Source organism: Lagopus muta, unplaced genomic scaffold, assembly GCF_023343835.1.
Source record: "Lagopus muta isolate bLagMut1 unplaced genomic scaffold, bLagMut1 primary scaffold_124, whole genome shotgun sequence".
In the NCBI taxonomy this organism is placed as follows: domain Eukaryota; kingdom Metazoa; phylum Chordata; class Aves; order Galliformes; family Phasianidae; genus Lagopus; species Lagopus muta.
Window position 1 is genome coordinate 81149 of NW_026040188.1, and position 16824 is coordinate 97972.

The 16824-nt window shown below is 33.1% G+C and overlaps 1 long non-coding RNA gene across 1 annotated transcript; it reads left to right on the forward strand.

Annotated features, from left to right (window-relative positions):
- Positions 1-15326: 15326 nt before the first annotated feature.
- Positions 15327-16213, forward strand: LOC125687628 (uncharacterized). Its single transcript, XR_007374262.1, has 4 exons — positions 15327-15374; positions 15592-15667; positions 15839-15940; positions 16171-16213. It is a non-coding gene; the product is annotated as an uncharacterized LOC125687628 (long non-coding RNA).
- The last annotated feature ends 611 nt before the right edge of the window (positions 16214-16824 follow it).

Here is a 16824-nt window from a genome sequence, read left to right on the forward strand (position 1 = left end):
GGATTTCTATGAAAATAAGCGATATTTTAGGGTTAAAAACAGGGATTTCGATGAAAATAAGCGATATTTTTGTGTTAAAAACAGGGATTTCTATGAAAATAAGCGATATTTTACGGGAAAAAAAGGGATTTCCATGAAAATAAGCGATATTTTAGGGTTAAAAACAGGGATTTCTATGAAAATAAGCGATATTTTAGGGGAAAAACAGGGATTTCTATGAAAATAAGCGATATTTTTTGGTTGAGAACAGGGATTTCTATGAAAAAAGCGATATTTTTGGGTTAAAAACAGGGATTTCTATGAAAATAAGCGATATTTAAGGTTAAAAACAGGGATTTTGATGAAAATAAGCGATATTGTAGGTTAAAAACACGGGTTTCTATGAAAATAAGCGATATTTTAGGTTAAAAACAGGGATTTCTATGAAAATAAGCGATATTTTTGGGTTAAAAACAAGGATTTCTATGAAAATAAGCGATATTTAAGGGGAAAAACAGGGATTTCTATGAAAATAAGCGATATTTAAGGTTAAAAACAGGGATTTCTATGAAAATAAGCGATATTTTACGGGAAAAACAGGGATTTCTATGAAAATAAGCGATATTTTTGGTTTAAAAACAGGGATTTCCATGAAAATAAGCGATATTTTTGCGTTAAAAACAGGGATTTCCATGAAAATAAGCGATATTTTAGGGGAAAAACAGGGATTTCCATGAAAATAAGCGATATTTTTGGGTTAAAAACATGGATTTCCATGAAAATAAGCGATATTTTAGGGTTAAAAACAGGGATTTCCATGAAAATAAGCGATATTTAAGGGGAAAAACAGGGATTTCTATGAAAAAAAGCGATATTTTAGGGTTAAAAACAGGGATTTCAATGAAAATAAGCGATATTTTAGGTTAAAAACAGGGATTTCTATGAAAATAAGCGATATTTTTGGGTTGAAAACAGGGATTTCTATGAAAATAAGCGATATTTTAGGTTAAAAACAGGGATTTCTATGAAAATAAGCGATATTTTTGGTTTAAAAACAGGGATTTCTATGAATATAAGCGATATTTTAGGGGAAAAACAGGGATTTCTATGAATATAAGCAATATTTAAGGTTAAAAACAGGGATTTGGATGAAAATAAGCGATATTTAAGGGGAAAATCAGGTATTTCTATGAAAATAAGCGATATTTTAGGGGAAAAACAGGGATTTCTATGAAAATAAGCGATATTTTAGGGGAAAAACAGGGATTTCTATGAAAATAAGCGATATTTATGGTTAAAAACAGGGATTTCTATGAAAATAAGCGATATTTAAGGGGAAAAACAGGGATTTCCATGAAAATAAGCGATATTTAAGGGGAAAAACAGGGATTTCTATGAAAATAAGCGATATTTTAGGGTTAAAAACAGGGATTTCTATGAAAATAAGCGATATTTTTGGGTTAAAAACAGGGATTTCGATGAAAATAAGCGATATTTTTGGGTTAAAAACAGGGATTTCTATGAAAATAAGCGATATTTTAGGGGAAAAACAGGGATTTCTATGAAAATAAGCGATATTTTAGGGTTAAAAACAGGGATTTCTTAGAAAATAAGCGATATTTTTGGGTTAAAAACAGGGATGTCGATGAAAATAAGCGATATTTAAGGGGAAAAACAGGGATTGCTATGAAAATAAGCGATATTTTAGGTTAAAAACAGGGATTTCGATGAAAATAAGCGATATTTTAGGGGAAAAACAGGGATTTCTATGAAAATAAGCGATATTTTTGGGTTGAGAACAGGGATTTCTATGAAAAAAGCGATATTTTTGGGTTAAAAACAGGGATTTCTATGAAAATAAGCGATATTTAAGGTTAAAAACAGGGATTTTGATGAAAATAAGCGATATTGTAGGTTAAAAACACGGGTTTCTATGAAAATAAGCGATATTTTAGGTTAAAAACAGGGATTTCTATGAAAATAAGCGATATTTTTGGGTTAAAAACAGGGATTTCTATGAAAATAAGCGATATTTAAGGGGAAAAACAGGGATTTCTATGAAAATAAGCGATATTTAAGGTTAAAAACAGGGATTTCTATGAAAATAAGCGATATTTTACGGGAAAAACAGGGATTTCTATGAAAATAAGCGATATTTTTGGTTTAAAAACAGGGATTTCCATGAAAATAAGCGATATTTTTGGGTTAAAAACAGGGATTTTGATGAAAATAAGCGATATTTAAGGGGAAAAACAGGGATTTCTATGAAAATAAGCGATATTTTTGGGTTAAAAACAAGGATTTCTATGAAAATAAGCGATATTTTAGGGTTAAAAACAGGGATTTCTATGAAAATAAGCGATATTTAAGGTTAAAAACAGGGATTTTGATGAAAATAAGCGATATTGTAGGTTAAAAACAGGGATTTCTATGAAAATAAGCGATATTTTAGGGTTAAAAACAGGGATTTCTATGAAAATAAGCGATATTTTAGGGGAAAAACAGGGATTTCGATGAAAATAAGCGATATTTTAGGGGAAAAACAGGGATTTCTATGAAAATAAGCGATATTTATGGTTAAAAACAGGGATTTCTATGAAAATAAGCAATATTTAAGGTTAAAAACAGGGATTTCGATGAAAATAAGCGATATTTAAGGGGAAAAACAGGGATTTCTATGAAAATAAGCGATATTTTTGGGTTAAAAACAGGGATTTCTATGAAAATAAGCGATATTTTAGGGTTAAAAACAGGGATTTCTATGAAAATAAGCAATATTTAAGGTTAAAAACAGGGATTTCGATGAAAATAAGCGATATTTAAGGGGAAAAACAGGGATTTCGATGAAAATAAGCGATATTTTTGGGTTAAAAACAGGGATTTCTATGAAAATAAGCGATATTTAAGGTTAAAAACAGGGATTTTGATGAAAATAAGCGATATTTTTGGTTTAAAAACAGGGATTTCTATGAAAATAAGCGATATTTTTGGTTTAAAAACAGGGATTTCTATGAAAATAAGCGATATTTAAGGTTAAAAACAGGGATTTCCATGAAAATAGGCAATATTTAAGGTTAAAAACAGGGATTTCTATGAAAATAAGCGATATTTTTGGGTTAAAAACAGGGATTTCTATGAAAATAAGCGATATTTTTGGGTTAAAAACAGGGATTTCTATGAAAATAAGCAATATTTTAGGGGAAAAAAACAGGGATTTCCATGAAAATAAGCGATATTTTTGCGTTAAAAACAGGGATTTCCATGAAAATAAGCGATATTTTAGGGGAAAAACAGGGATTTCCATGAAAATAAGCGATATTTTTGGGTTAAAAACAGGGATTTCTATGAAAATAAGCGATATTTTTGGGTTAAAAACAGGGATTTCTATGAAAATAAGCGATATTTTTGGGTTAAAAACAGGGATTTCCATGAAAATAAGCGATATTTTAGGGGAAAAACAGGGATTTCCATGAAAATAAGTGATATTTTAGGGGAAAAACAGGGATTTCTATGAAAAAAAGCTATATTTTAGGTTAAAAACAGGGATTTCTATGAAAATAAGCGATATTTTAGGGTTAAAAACAGGGATTTCTATGAAAATAAGCGATATTTTTGGGTTAAAAACAGGGATTTCCATGAAAATAAGCGATATTTTAGGGGAAAAACAGGGATTTCCATGAAAATAAGTGATATTTTAGGGGAAAAACAGGGATTTCTATGAAAAAAAGCTATATTTTAGGTTAAAAACAGGGATTTCTATGAAAATAAGCGATATTTTAGGGTTAAAAACAGGGATTTCTATGAAAATAAGCGATATTTTTGGGTTAAACACAGGGATTTCTATGAAAATAAGCGATATTTAAGGTTAAAAACAGGGATTTCTATGAAAATAAGCGATATTTTAGGGGAAAAACAGGGATTTCTATGAAAATAAGCGATATTTTAGGGTTAAAAACAGGGATTTGGATGAAAATAAGCGATATTTTAGGGGAAAATCAGGTATTTCTATGAAAATAAGCGATATTTTAGGGGAAAAACAGGGATTTCTATGAAAATAAGCGATATTGTAGGGGAAAAACAGGGATTTCTATGAAAATAAGCGATATTTAAGGTTAAAAACAGGGATTTCGATGAAAATAAGCGATATTTAAGGGGAAAAACAGGGATTTCTATGAAAATAAGTGATATTTTAGGTTAAAAACAGGGATTTCGATGAAAATAAGCGATATTTTTGGGTTAAAAACAGGGATTTCTATGAAAATAAGCGATATTTTAGGTTAAAAACAGGGATTTCTATGAAAATAAGCGATATTTAAGGGGAAAAACAGGGATTTCGATGAAAATAAGCGATATTTTAGGGTTAAAAACAGGGATTTCTATGAAAATAAGCGATATTTTTGGGTAAAAAACAGGGATTTCGATGAAAATAAGCGATATTTTTGGTTTAAAAACAGGGATTTCTATGAAAAAAGCGATATTTTTGGGTTAAAAACAGGGATTTCTATGAAAATAAGCAATATTTAAGGTTAAAAACAGGGATTTTGATGAAAATAAGTGATATTTAAGGTTAAAAACAGGGATTTCGATGAAAATAAGCGATATTTTTGGGTTAAAAACAGGGATTTCTATGAAAATAAGCGATATTTTTGGGTTAAAAACAGGGATTTCTATGAAAATAAGCGATATTTTAGGGGAAAAAAACAGGAATTTCCATGAAAATAAGCGATATTTTTGCGTTAAAAACAGGGATTTCCATGAAAATAAGCGATATTTTAGGGGAAAAACAGGGATTTCCATGAAAATAAGCGATATTTTTGGGTTAAAAACAGGGATTTCGATGAAAATAAGCGATATTTTTGGGTTAAAAACAGGGATTTCTATGAAAATAAGCAATATTTTAGGGGAAAAAAACAGGGATTTCCATGAAAATAAGCGATATTTTTGGGTTAAAAACAGGGATTTCCATGAAAATAAGCGATATTTTAGGGGAAAAACAGGGATTTCCATGAAAATAAGCGATATTTTAGGGGAAAAACAGGGATTTCTATGAAAAAAAGCTATATTTTAGGTTAAAAACAGGGATTTCTATGAAAATAAGCGATATTTTAGGGTTAAAAACAGGGATTTCTATGAAAATAAGCGATATTTTTGGGTTAAACACAGGGATTTTGATGAAAATAAGTGATATTTTTGGGTTAAAAACACGGGTTTCTATGAAAATAAGCGATATTTTAGGTTAAAAACAGGGATTTCTATGAAAATAAGCGATATTTTTGGGTTAAAAACAAGGATTTCTATGAAAATAAGCGATATTTTAGGGGAAAAACAGGGATTTCTATGAAAATAAGCGATATTTTACGGGAAAAACAGGGATTTCTATGAAAATAAGCGATATTTTACGGGAAAAATAGGGATTTCTATGAAAATAAGCGATATTTTTGGGTTAAAAACAGGGATTTCCATGAAAATAAGTGATATTTTTGGGTTAAAAACAGGGATTTCTATGAAAATAAGCGATATTTTAGGTTAAAAACAGGGATTTCTATGAAAATAAGCGATATTTTAGGGTTAAAAATGGGGATTTCTATGAAAATAAGCGATATTTTTGACTTAAAAACAGGGATTTCGATGAAAATAAGCGATATTCTAGGGGAAAAACAGGGATTTCTATGAAAATAAGCGATATTTTAGGGGAAAAACAGGGATTTCGATGAAAATAAGCGATATTTTTGGGTTAAAAACAGGGATTTCTATGAAAATAAGCGATATTTTAGGGGAAAAACAGGGATTTCTATGAAAATAAGCGATATTTTAGGGTTAAAAACAGGGATTTCTATGAAAATAAGCGATATTTTAGGGGAAAAACAGGGATTTCTATGAAAATAAGCGATATTTAAGGTTAAAAACAGGGATTTCTATGAAAATAAGCGATATTTTAGGGGAAAAACAGGGATTTCTATGAAAATAAGCAATATTTAAGGTTAAAAACAGGGATTTCGATGAAAATAAGCGATATTCTAGGGGAAAAACAGGGATTTCTATGAAAATAAGCGATATTTTAGGGGAAAAACAGGGATTTCTATGAAAATAAGCGATATTTTTGGTTTAAAAACAGGGATTTCCATGAAAATAAGCGATATTTTTGGTTTAAAAACAGGGATTTCTATGAAAATAAGCGATATTTTAGGGGAAAAACAGGGATTTCTATGAAAATAAGCGATATTTTTGGGTTAAAAACAGGGATTTCTATGAAAATAAGCGATATTTTAGGGTTAAAAACAGGGATTTCTATGAAAATAAGCGATATTTAAGGGGAAAAGCAGGGATTTCCATGAAAATAAGCGATATTTTTGGGTTAAAAACAGGGATTTCTATGAAAATAAGCGATATTTTAGGTTAAAAACAGGGATTTCTATGAAAATAAGCGATATTTTTGGGTTAAAAACAGGGATTTCGATGAAAATAAGCGATATTTTAGGGTTAAAAACAGGGATTTCGATGAAAATAAGCGATATTTTAGGGGAAAAACAGGGATTTCTATGAAAATAAGCGATATTTTTGGGTTAAGAACAGGGATTTCTATGAAAATAAGCGATATTTTTGGGTTAAAAACAGGGATTTCTATGAAAATAAGCAATATTTAAGGTTAAAAACAGGGATTTTGATGAAAATAAGCGATATTGTAGGTTAAAAACACGGGTTTCTATGAAAATAAGCGATATTTAAGGTTAAAAACAGGGATTTCTATGAAAATAAGCGATATTTTTGGGTTAAAAACAAGGATTTCTATGAAAATAAGCGATATTTTAGGGGAAAAACAGGGATTTCTATGAAAATAAGCGATATTTTACGGGAAAAATAGGGATTTCTATGAAAATAAGCGATATTTTTGGTTTAAAAACAGGGATTTCCATGAAAATAAGCGATATTTTTGGGTTAAAAACAGGGATTTCTATGAAAATAAGCGATAATTTAGGGTTAAAAACAGGGATTTCTATGAAAATAAGCGATATTTTTGGGTTAAAAACGGGGATTTCTATGAAAATAAGCGATATTTTTGAGTTAAAAACAGGGATTTCGATGAAAATAAGCGATATTCTAGGGGAAAAACAGGGATTTCTATGAAAATAAGCGATATTTTAGGGGAAAAACAGGGATTTCGATGAAAATAAGCGATATTTTTGGGTTAAAAACAGGGATTTCTATGAAAATAAGCGATATTTTAGGGGAAAAACAGGGATTTCTATGAAAATAAGCGATATTTTAGGGTTAAAAACAGGGATTTCAATGAAAATAAGCGATATTTTAGGGTTAAAAACAGGGATTTCTATGAAAATAAGCGATATTTAAGGTTAAAAACAGGGATTTCTATGAAAATAAGCGATATTTTAGGGGAAAAACAGGGATTTCTATGAAAATAAGCAATATTTAAGGTTAAAAACAGGGATTTCGATGAAAATAAGCGATATTTAAGGGGAAAAACTGGGATTTCGATGAAAATAAGCGATATTTAAGGGTAAAAACAGGGATTTCCATGAAAATAAGCGATATTTTTGGGTTAAAAACAGGGATTTCTATGAAAATAAGCGATATTTTTGGTTTAAAAACAGGGATTTCCATGAAAATAAGCGATATTTTTGGGTTAAAAACAGGGATTTTGATGAAAATAAGCGATATTTAAGGGGAAAAACAGGGATTTCTATGAAAATAAGCGATATTTTTGGGTTAAAAACAAGGATTTCTATGGAAATAAGCGATATTTTAGGGGAAAAACAGGGATTTCTATGAAAATAAGCGATATTTAAGGTTAAAAACAGGGATTTCTATGAAAATAAGCGATATTTTACGGGAAAAACAGGGATTTCTATGAAAATAAGCGATATTTTTGGTTTAAAAACAGGGATTTCCATGAAAATAAGCGATATTTTTGGGTTAAAAACAGGGATTTTGATGAAAATAAGCGATATTTAAGGTTAAAAACAGGGATTTCTATGAAAATAAGCGATATTTTTGGGTTAAAAACAAGGATTTCTATGAAAATAAGCGATATTTTTGGGTTAAAAACAGGGATTTCTATGAAAATAAGCGATATTTAAGGTTAAAAACAGGGATTTCTATGAAAATAAGCGATATTTTAGGTTAAAAACAGGAATTTCTATGAAAATAAGCGATATTTTAGGGTTAAAAACAGGGATTTCTATGAAAAAAAGCGATATTTTAGGGGAAAAACAGGGATTTCTATGAAAATAAGCGATATTTTAGGGGAAAAACAGGGATTTCTATGAAAATAAGCGATATTTTAGGGTTAAAAACAGGGATTTCTATGAAAATAAGCAATATTTAAGGTTAAAAACAGGGATTTCGATGAAAATAAGCGATATTTAAGGGGAAAAACAGGGATTTCGATGAAAATAAGCGATATTTTTGGGTTAAAAACAGGGATTTCTATGAAAATAAGCGATATTTTTGGGTTAAAAACAGGGATTTCCATGAAAATAAGCGATATTTTTGGGGAAAAAACAGGGATTTCTTAGAAAATAAGCGATATTTTTGGTTTAAAAACAGGGATTTCTATGAAAATAAGCGATATTTAAGGTTAAAAACAGGGATTTCCATGAAAATAGGCAATATTTAAGGTTAAAAACAGGGATTTCGATGAAAATAAGCGATATTTTTGGGTTAAAAACAGGGATTTCTATGAAAATAAGCGATATTTTTGGGTTAAAAACAGGGATTTCTATGAAAATAAGCAATATTTTAGGGGAAAAAAACAGGGATTTCCATGAAAATAAGCGATATTTTTGCGTTAAAAACAGGGATTTCCATGAAAATAAGCGATATTTTAGGGGAAAAACAGGGATTTCCATGAAAATAAGCGATATTTTTGGGTTAAAAACAGGGATTTCTATGAAAATAAGCGATATTTTAGGGTTAAAAACAGGGATTTCCATGAAAATAAGCGATATTTTAGGGGAAAAACAGGGATTTCTATGAAAAAAAGCTATATTTTAGGTTAAAAACAGGGATTTCTATGAAAATAAGCGATATTTTAGGGTTAAAAACAGGGATTTCTATGAAAATAAGCGATATTTTTGGGTTAAACACAGGGATTTCTATGAAAATAAGCGATATTTTAGGGTTAAAAACAGGGATTTCTATGAATATAAGCGATATTTTAGGGTTAAAAACAGGGATTTCTATGAATATAAGCAATATTTAAGGTTAAAAACAGGTATTTGGATGAAAATAAGCGATATTTAAGGGGAAAATCAGGTATTTCTATGAAAATAAGCGATATTTTAGGTTAAAAACAGGGATTTCCATGAAAATAAGCGATATTGTAGGGGAAAAACAGGGATTTCTATGAAAATAAGTGATATTTTAGGTTAAAAACAGGGTTTTCTATGAAAATAAGCGATATTTTAGGGTTAAAAACAGGGATTTCTATGAAAATAAGTGATATTTAAGGTTAAAAACAGGGATTTCGATGAAAATAAGCGATATTTTTGGGTTAAAAACAGGGATTTCTATGAAAATAAGCGATATTTTAGGTTAAAAACAGGGATTTCTATGAAAATAAGCGATATTTTAGGTTAAAAACAGGGATTTCTATGAAAATAAGCGATATTTTTGGGTTAAAAACAAGGATTTCTATGAAAATAAGCGATATTTTAGGGGAAAAACAGGGATTTCGATGAAAATAAGCGATATTTAAGGTTAAAAACAGGGATTTCCATGAAAATAAGCGATATTTTACGGGAAAAATAGGGATTTCTATGAAAATAAGCGATATTTTTGGTTTAAAAACAGGGATTTCCATGAAAATAAGCGATATTTTTGGGTTAAAAACAGGGATTTCTATGAAAATAAGCGATATTTAAGGGTTAAAAACAGGGATTTCTATGAAAATAAGCGATATTTTTGGGTTAAAAACGGGGATTTCTATGAAAATAAGCGATATTTTAGGGTTAAAAACAGGGATTTCGATGAAAATAAGCGATATTCTAGGGGAAAAACAGGGATTTCTATGAAAATAAGCGATATTTTAGGGGAAAAACAGGGATTTCGATGAAAATAAGCGATATTTTTGGGTTAAAAACAGGGATTTCTATGAAAATAAGCGATATTTTTGGGTTAAAAACAGGGATTTCTATGAAAATAAGCGATATTTTAGGGTTAAAAACAGGGATTTCAATGAAAATAAGCGATATTTTAGGGTTAAAAACAGGGATTTCTATGAAAATAAGCGATATTTAAGGTTAAAAACAGGGATTTCTATGAAAATAAGCGATATTTTAGGGGAAAAACAGGGATTTCTATGAAAATAAGCAATATTTAAGGTTAAAAACAGGGATTTCGATGAAAATAAGCGATATTCTAGGGGAAAAACAGGGATTTCTATGAAAATAAGCGATATTTTAGGGGAAAAACTGGGATTTCGATGAAAATAAGCGATATTTAAGGGTAAAAACAGGGATTTCCATGAAAATAAGCGATATTTTTGGTTTAAAAACAGGGATTTCTATGAAAATAAGCGATATTTTAGGGGAAAAACAGGGATTTCTATGAAAATAAGCGATATTTTTGGGGAAAAACAGGGATTTCTATGAAAATAAGCGATATTTTAGGGTTAAAAACAGGGATTTCTATGAAAATAAGCGATATTTAAGGGGAAAAGCAGGGATTTCCATGAAAATAAGCGATATTTTAGGGTTAAAAACAAGGATTTCTATGAAAATAAGCGATATTTTAGGGGAAAAACAGGGATTTCTATGAAAATAAGCGATATTTTAGGTTAAAAACAGGGATTTCTATGAAAATAAGCGATATTTTAGGTTAAAAACAGGGATTTCTATGAAAATAAGCGATATTTTAGGGTTAAAAACAGGGATTTCTATGAAAATAAGCGATATTTTAGGGGAAAAACAGGGATTTCTATGAAAATAAGCGATATTTTTGGGTTAAAAACAGGGATTTCTATGAAAATAAGCGATATTTTTGGGTTAAAAACAGGGATTTCTATGAAAATAAGCGATATTTTAGGGTTAAAAACAGGGATTTCTATGAAAATAAGCGATATTTTTGGGTTAAAAACAGGGATTTCCATGAAAATAAGCGATATTTAAGGTTAAAAACAGGGATTTCCATGAAAATAAGCAATATTTAAGGTTAAAAACAGGGATTTCCATGAAAATAAGCGATGTTTTTGGGGAAAAACAGGGATTTCCATGAAAATAAGCGATATTTTTGGGTTAAAAACAGGGATTGCTATGAAAATAAGCGATATTTTAGGTTAAAAACAGGGATTTCCATGAAAATAAGCGATATTTTAGGGGAAAAACAGGGATTTCTATGAAAATAAGCGATATTTTAGGGGAAAAACAGGGATTTCTATGAAAATAAGTGATATTTTAGGGGAAAAACAGGGATTTCTATGAAAATAAGCGATATTTTTGGGTTAAAAACAGGGATTTCTATGAAAATAAGCGATATTTTAGGGTTAAAAACAGGGATTTCTATGAAAATAAGCAATATTTAAGGTTAAAAACAGGGATTTTGATGAAAATAAGCGATATTTTTGGTTTAAAAACAGGGATTTCTATGAAAATAAGCGATATTTAAGGTTAAAAACAGGGATTTCTAGGAAAATAAGCGATATTTAAGGGGAAAAACAGGGATTTCCATGAAAATAAGCGATATTTTAGGGGAAAAACAGGGATTTCCATGAAAATAAGCGATATTTTTGGGTTAAAAACAGGGATTTCTATGAAAATAAGCGATATTTTTGGGTTAAAAAAAGGGATTTCCATGAAAATAAGCGATATTCTAGGGGAAAAACACGGATTTCTATGAAAATAAGCGATATTTAAGGGGAAAAACAGGAATTTCCATGAAAATAAGCGATATTTTAGGGGAAAATCAGGTATTTCTATGAAAATAAGCGATATTTTAGGGGAAAAACAGGGATTTCTATGAAAATAAGCGATATTTTTGGTTTAAAAACAGGGATTTCTATGAAAATAAGCGATATTTAAGGGGAAAAACAGGGATTTCTATGAAAATAAGCGACATTTTAGGTTAAAAACAGGGTTTTCTATGAAAATAAGCGATATTTTAGGGTTAAAAACAGGGATTTCCATGAAAATAAGCGATATTTTAGGGGAAAAACAGGGATTTTGATGAAAATAAGCGATATTTAAGGGGAAAAACAGGGATTTCCATGAAAATAAGCGATATTTTAGGTTAAAAACAGGGTTTTCTATGAAAATAAGTGATATTTTTGGGTTAAAAACAGGGATTTCTATGAAAATAAGCGATATTTTAGGGGAAAAACAGGGATTTCGATGAAAATAAGCGATATTCTAGGGGAAAAACAGGGATTTGGATGAAAATAAGCGATATTTTAGGGTAAAAACAGGGATTTCTATGAAAATAAGCGATATTTTTGGTTTAAAAACAGGGATTTCTATGAAAATAAGCGATATTTTAGGGAAAAACAGGGATTTCTATGAAAATAAGCGATATTTTAGGGGAAAATCAGGTATTTCTATGAAAATAAGCGATATTTTAGGGTAAAAACAGGGATTTCTATGAAAATAAGCGATATTTTAGGGTTAAAAACAGGGATTTCTATGAAAATAAGCGATATTTAAGGGGAAAAACAGGGATTTCGATGAAAATAAGCGATATTTTTGGTTTAAAAACAGGGATTTCTATGAAAATAAGCGATATTTTAGGGGAAAAACAGGGATTTCTATGAAAATAAGCGATATTTTTGGGTTAAAAACAGGGATTTCCATGAAAATAAGCGATATTTTAGGGTTAAAAACAGGGATTTCTATGAAAATAAGCAATATTTTAGGTTAAAAACAGGGATTTTGATGAAAATAAGTGATATTTTTGGGTTAAAAACACGGGTTTCTATGAAAATAAGCGATATTTAAGGGGAAAAACAGGGATTTCTATGAAAATAAGCGATATTTTTGGTTTAAAAACAGGGATTTCCATGAAAATAAGCGATATTTTTGGGTTAAAAACAGGGATTTCTATGAAAATAAGCGATATTTAAGGTTAAAAACAGGGATTTCTATGAAAATAAGCGATATTTTAGGTTAAAAACAGGGATTTCTATGAAAATAAGCGATATTTTAGGGTTAAAAACAGGGATTTCTATGAAAATAAGCGATATTTTAGGGGAAAAAACAGGGATTTCTATGAAAATAAGCGATATTTTTGGGTTAAAAACAGGGATTTCCATGAAAATAAGCAATATTTTTGGTTTAAAAACGGGGATTTCTATGAAAATAAGCGATATTTTTGGGTTAAAAACAGGGATTTCTATGAAAATAAGCGATATTTTTGGGTTAAAAACAGGGATTTCTATGAAAATAAGCGATATTTTAGGGGAAAAACAGGGATTTCTATGAAAATAAGCGATATTTTAGGGGAAAAACAGGGATTTCTATGAAAATAAGCGATATTTTAGGGTTAAAAACAGGGATTTCTATGAAAATAAGCGATATTTTAGGGTTAAAAACAGGGATTTCCATGAAAATAAGCAATATTTAAGGTTAAAAACAGGGATTTCCATGAAAATAAGCGATGTTTTTGGGGAAAAACAGGGATTTCCATGAAAATAAGCGATATTTTTGGGTTAAAAACAGGGATTGCTATGAAAATAAGCGATATTTTAGGTTAAAAACAGGGATTTCCATGAAAATAAGCGATATTTAAGGGGAAAAACAGGTATTTTGATGAAAATAAGCGATATTTTAAGGGAAAAAAACAGGGATTTCTATGAAAAAAAGCGATATTTTAGGGGAAAAACAGGGATTTCTATGAAAATAAGCGATATTTTAGGGTTAAAAACAGGGATTTCTATGAAAATAAGCGATATTTTAAGGGAAAAACAGTATTTCAGCATCACCCCGATATCTCCTCTGTTATCACTTCCATCCATGTGACGCTCTCTGATGTCAACCCCAAGTGATTTTCCAACATCTCTCCAGTGTCTTCTCAACAATTTCATCCTCATCAGCCCTTTGTCACTCCAGCAACATTAATCCAGCGTCACTCTCCGATATCAGCCCTCTATCACTCTAACAACATTTCCCCGCAAAAACCCCCCAACATCACCCTTACCATTAATTACCTACTGTAATGTTGCAGTATGATGGAAAATGCAACAACAGTAGCAGAGAAGCAAAGTCCCAGGCTGTAGTAAGTGAGGATGTGCTCAAACACAGCAGCCGTAAACACAGAAACAGAACAAAAACCTGCCTACCTTTGGAAGACCTCCTGCAAGCACAGACCTCTAGCCAAAACCCCTCTCTTCTGATGCCAGTGCTTATATGAGACCCGGGAGGGGGTGGAGCCTGGCTCCACCCCCTTCCATCACTCAGGTGCGTTTCATGCACCTGAGCTTCTATGGTTTGTCCCTTCTCAATCATTGTTTCAAGCCATAACTTAGGGTTTCCACTACATCCCCCCAACAATATCACTCCAACATCACTCCCTGATGTCCCCCCCAACAGTATCACTCCAACATCACTCCCTGATGTCCCCCCCATGATGCTCCAACATCACCCCCCAGCATCACCCCCCAGCATCACCCCCCCACATCATCCCAGGGTCACCCCAGTGTTACCCCAGTGTCACCCCAACTATGTCACTGCAATGTCACTCCCTGATGTCACCCTGCAGTAATAACCCAACACCGCCCCCAGCGTCACTCCCCAGTATCACCCAAGTGTCATCCCTATGTCAGCTGCCATGCAGGCAGGTGCCAGGTTCACGCACTGAGGATGTCAAATCCTGAATTGTTTTCACGATGGTCTTTAATTGCAAAGAAAGTCGGCGACACGTTTCTCACTGCAGAGCCACAAGCTGTCCCCACCAGTTTGGCAAACAGCGCTCGCTCCGATCACACCGGTGATCTCAACTCTGCCATCCAGGCTGCACACACAGCTTTTCAGCATCTTCTGTATCAGTACCGAAATTTGTGTGCTGTATCAGTACTGAAATTTGTGCTCCCCTATCTATTAGAAATTTTACTGAATGCCTTTGAGGACAGACTTCAATCAAAATATGTACGCCATTGTTGCTCATCCTTTGATCAAACTCCCCTTGCCGGACAGGCAGATCCAATCACCTGCTTGTAATTAGGTTTTTTTTTGTTGTTTACAGCCTGAAGCAGTGATGGAGCACCTGGTGAGGGGTGTGGCCAGCCCTGCCAGCACAGGTGGAAGCGATTTACCTGTGGGACCGGATAGGGCTGATCTTGGCTCCACCCCCTCCCTGCCCATATTTAAGGGCTGGGAACAGACAGGGCAGCATTCTGCTTGGGAACTGCCTCCTTGGGAGCATTGGGAGCGAGTTCTGCCCTTTGGAATGGGGTGAGTGATTGATGCTCTATTGCAGGGCTCTGGTCTTTCTCTTTTTGGGGATCCTGACCACTTTTAAGGGCTGGAAGCTGTAAGGGCAGCATTTCTCCATGGAGGCTGCTTCCTTTGGGGTGTGGGCTGAGTGTTTGTTTTTGGAATGGGGTCATTGATTTCTTCTTTACTGCTGGATTGTAATTTCACTTTCTGGGGGCTCCTGACCACATTTAAGGTCCATCAGCAGAAGGAGCAGCAACTGCACCTGGAGACTGCTTCCTTTAGAGTGTGGGGTGAACCCTTGAAACTGGGTGAGTGAGTCTTTATTCCCGGGTTGCAATATCTTGTTTTTGGGGGGATCCTGACCCCACTTAAGGGCTGGCAGCCTTTAAGGTGGTATCTGTCTCTAGAGACCATCTCCTTGGGAGTGTGGGGTGAGCTCTGGTCGTTGAGAAAGGATGAGTGATTCCTTCTTGTTTTAGGGCTGTGGCCTTTCCTGTTTTTGGGGCATCCTGACCACACTGAAGTGCTGGCAGATGTAAGGGCAGCATTGATCTCTGGAGACTGTCTCCTGTGGAGCAGGGGTGAGTTTTGGCCTTTGAGAAGGGTGTAAGTGGTTTCTTTGTTTTTTCTTTATTTCAGGCCTGCAATCTCCCCCTTTTTTTTTTTTTTTTTTTTTTTTTGGTAGTATCCTGACCACATTTAAGGGGTGAAAGCCATAAGGGCAGCATCTCTACCTGGAGACTGCTTCCTTGGCAGTGTGGGCTGAGTGTTCATCTTTGGAATGGGGTAACTTATTCTTCCTTTATTTCAGGGCTGTTATGCACTGCTTCCAACCATGCAGAGTTGTTTAAGGGCGTTCTGTGCACCCTTAGGTGTAATAAATCTTCATCTTTATAGAAAGCCAAGGATTGTCCTCTTCTGGACTGCTGTACTCAGCATCACCCCAGCGTGATGCAGTGAAGCCCCTGCTCTGCTGAATACTGGGACTGGCCCAGAGAGGCTCTGTGACAGATGTGGGTTATCCCAGCTGGAGTACCTGGTACCATTGGTGGTGATCTCGTCCAACTGCCACACAACGAACAGGAACATCCACAGCCAGATCAGGCTGTCCAGAGGCTGACTCCGCCTCACCTTGGAAGGGACAGGGCATCCATCACATGTCTGGGTAACCTGTTCCGCTGTGTCACCACCATCACTGTACAAGATTTTCTTTATATGTAGGCTAAATCTTTCCTTGTTCTTCCCTTCAGGTGTTGAAAGGCTGTTACCAGATCACCTCGGAGCCTTCACTTCTGCAGGCTGAACAGCTCCAGCTTTCTCTCTTTACAGGAAAGGTGTTCTATCCCTCGGTTCAACTTTGTGACTGTTCTCTGGATGTGCTCCAACAGCTCCACGTCTGTCCTGCTCTGTGGACATCCACATCCAGACGCAGCACCTCCAGGTGAGGTCTCACAGCGCAGAGCAG